The following is a 3,711-nucleotide window of genomic DNA, read 5'->3' as shown; positions in this document are numbered from 1 at the left end:
GTTCTTCAGCTCAAGGCTAGCGCTCTACCACTTGAGCCACAGCGCCACTTCCGGCTTTTTTTTTTTTTGCTTATGTGGTGCTGAGGAATCGAACCCTGGGCCTCATGCATTGCAAGGCAAGCACTCTACCACTGAGCCACCTTCCCAGCCCTTGACATCTTCTTGATAGATGATTCCTTGAATATGTAGTGATCTTCCTCTCTTCTGACTAATTTTGGCTTGAAGTATCCTTTGACAGATAGGAATATGGCTATTCCTGCTTCCCTTCGGGTCCATTTGTTTGGAATATCCTTATCCATTCTTTCATATTCAGTCTATTTTGTCTTTGCCAGCAAGGTGACTTTCTTGCAGACAGCGAAGTATTAGATGCTATTTTTTTAATCCATTCAGCCAGTCTGAATTTTCTTTTTTTTTGGTGCTGGTCCTGGGGCTTGAACTCTGGGCCTGTACATTGTCTCAGGAGGCTGAGATCTGAGGGTCGTAGTTCAAAGCCAGCCTGGGTAGGAAAGTCTGTGAGATGCTTATCTCCAATTAACCATCAGAAAACCAGAAGTGGCACTGTGGCTCAAGGTACTTGCCTTGAGCTGAAGAGTTAGGGACAATACCCAGGCCCAGAGTTCAGGCCCCATGACTGACCAAACAAACAAACAAAAACCCCCAACAAAACCAACCAACCCCCCCAAAAATGATATTAATAAAGGAAGAATGATAGTAAAATACACTAAAAGGAAATAAAAAGAAACCTAAGAACTAGAGAAGATTCTTTCCAGGTCCTCTACTTTGGGAGCCTGCCAGGGGTTGTGGGTAGGGCAGTAGCTTTAACTGGAGTTTGTTAATAGTTTCTGCTGTTCAGGCCAGCGCTGTCTGTGGACTGAGAACCAGGCCAGTTAAGGATCAGTTGTGCTTCAAGGCTGCATTTACTTTAGAAGCTTCATTCCTTTGCATATTGGGAGTGACCGCTCGCTTGGAAGAGCTTTGCATCCTGTTGGCTGGGCTGATCCTCATATATTCCAGAAGCCTTCCAATTAATGAGGGCCAGGACCAGCAAATGTCCAAGGTGAGGGCGTATCTCTCAGGTGTATGGCAGAGGCAGAGCATTGAGTTCTATACAGGAGAATGAAGGGAACTTGACTGCTTATTTATGCCAGTGCTTTTGGGCCTTAAACCACCCTACAAAAATAAAGAAAAGTGAAATGGAAGTGATCTGTGCAACCCGGGCCCAGAGCTTTCAGTCCTGCTGGATAGCAAATCACTTGCTGCAGGAAAGCAGGCCTGCAGGCTTACCACAACACTGACCACTGGTTTAGAGCTCCCTGTCCCTGAATTAACCCTGAGGATGGGGCTCCCTCCTCACCACAGAGAACAGGGCCACCAACCACCATCCCCTCCACAGCACAGGCTCCCTGTTTCTTAAACTCTTCAGCAGCTCCGCATCTGACCCTCTCTATTCCAGGACTATCTCTAGTGACTTTCTTCACCTACTTGGAATAGTAAAGTGTTCCCTGGTTCCTTGAATTGTGATTGTTCCTTGTTTTCAAGTTGCCAGAGTAGCTCAAACTCAAACAGGATGGCACTAGGCTATAGCTTCTGAGATACGGAGAGACAAAATGGGTTTCTCCAATGCTGGCCTGACACGCAGGAGTCACAGTCATACCAAATCTCCACACTGGATTTGAGACTTGTGAGAAATGTGGATTCATCCTGAGACTAGGATTGCTCATCTCCTGTTTCCAGGGCTGCCCAGTTTATCTTTAGGCTGTGGTTTCAGCATGTGTGTGTGCTGGTATTGGGGCTTGAACTCAGGGCCTGGGCACTGCTTCTTAGATTTTTCGCCCAAGTCTACCACGTGAGCCACAGCTCCCTTTCTAGCCTTTGGTGGTTCATTGGAGAAAAGAGTCTCATGTACTTTCCTGTCAGGGCTGGCCTTTGAGCCACAAAGCTTAGATCACAGCTTCCTGTGTGGCTAGGGTTACAAGTGTAAGCCACCTGCACCTGTCAGCCCTTTTTTCTTTAGTTGGCAGCACTAGGGTTTGAATTCAAGGACTCATGCTTGCTTGGCAGGTACTCTGTCTTTGGGGCAAGATCTCTAGCTCTCTGCTCTGACAATTCTGACTCCAACTCTTTCCCAGCTTCACAATTGCATCAAGGAGTTGGGAATATGGTTCAGTGGTAGAGCACTTACTAGTGCATGCAGAACCCTGGGTACAATCCTCCTCACTGAAAAACAAAAACCAACAAAAAACACCCCAAACCCAACCACCAATGCGCTTGTGCCTTGTATCTTTCCCCCAGGACTCTATCTTCATAGCTTTCTGCTGTATTATCCCTGTCCCTATGGCTTTGCAGAGGAAAGCATCTCAATGAACAGTTCAGTCAGTTGTGCTGAGCTAGAGATCCACTTGCCTGTTTTCTCATTTCCTTTTCAAATTGCGAAGAATAACTTACATAAAATAGAAGGCAAAGCTTTTGAGGGTATAGTTCTTTGAGTTTTCATAATGTATAGTGCACCTGCTAACTATGGAATAGGTGTCTGGACTCCTGGAATCTCCTTGGTGCCCCTTTCAGCTCCTTCCATGCTCCACCACTGCTCTGATTTCTGTCACCATAAATGAGCTTCTGGGACCATCAGTTCTGAGTATGTGAGGATAACACACACACACACACACACACACACACACACACACACACACATATATATATATATATATATATTATATGTCCATATATATGCACACACATGGTCCAAATCACTCTCCCAACTAAACTAACTGAAGAGCAATTCTATTATTATGTGACATTGGAATTTAAGTAAGAGCTTTTATTAAAAAAAAAAAAAACACAACAGGGCTAGGATATAACTCAGTGGTAGGAAATCTGCATGAGGCTTTCGGCTCCATGCAAAACACAAATAACAAAAGCAAACAGGAAAAAAAACAAAACAAAACTCCAACCAGCCACAACCAAACCAAATCAAACAAAGCACAAAAACAAAAACAAAGCTCACAGAATGTTGTCCAGATCTGACCTCCTCTTTCCCAAGTGAGGAAACGTTTTATTGTTTTCTGGAAAGGCCTTTGAGAAAAATCGTTTTTTTTTTTTATAAGTGATAGGCCTTCATGTCACTTAAAAACTCACTCAGAGGAATCCTCAGGTAGTCAAAAATAGATCCTAATATCTTTGAACAAGGATCATTTCTCCTTCATAGACCTTCGATGCTATTCTCACAGAGCAGAACCTGACATATCTCCTTTCAGAAAATGTATGTCTGAAAGCAGGTTGTTCCTATCTGTAATCCTAGCTACTCAGGAGACTAAGATCTGAGGATGGAGGTTTTAAAGACAGCCCAAGCAGACAGAAAAGTCTTGAGACTCCATCTCCAATTAACTGGGAAAATGTTGGAGTGGAGAAATTGATCAGGTAGTAGAACACCAGCCTTGAGCCAAAAAAAAACCAAGTGAAAGCTGAAAGCAGAAAGTAGAAAGTGCAAACCAACCAGGCAGAGAGGTCCTAAGGCTCCATCTCCAATTAACCAGAAACATGTGGGGCTGGAGGCAGAACACCAAGTGATAGAAACAAGCCACAGGCGAGAAAGCCAGGTGAAAGCACAAGGCCCTGAGTTCAAACCCCAGGACCAGCATATATGCAGAAAACAGTGTATAACCTCTCCTCAAATAGAATTGATTGTAATGCAAATGTGTGGAAATTTAACAA

This window comes from Dipodomys ordii, unplaced genomic scaffold (genome assembly GCF_000151885.1).
Source record: "Dipodomys ordii isolate 6190 unplaced genomic scaffold, Dord_2.0 Scaffold52, whole genome shotgun sequence".
NCBI lineage: Eukaryota > Metazoa > Chordata > Mammalia > Rodentia > Heteromyidae > Dipodomys > Dipodomys ordii.
This window is presented reverse-complemented; position numbering follows the sequence as displayed.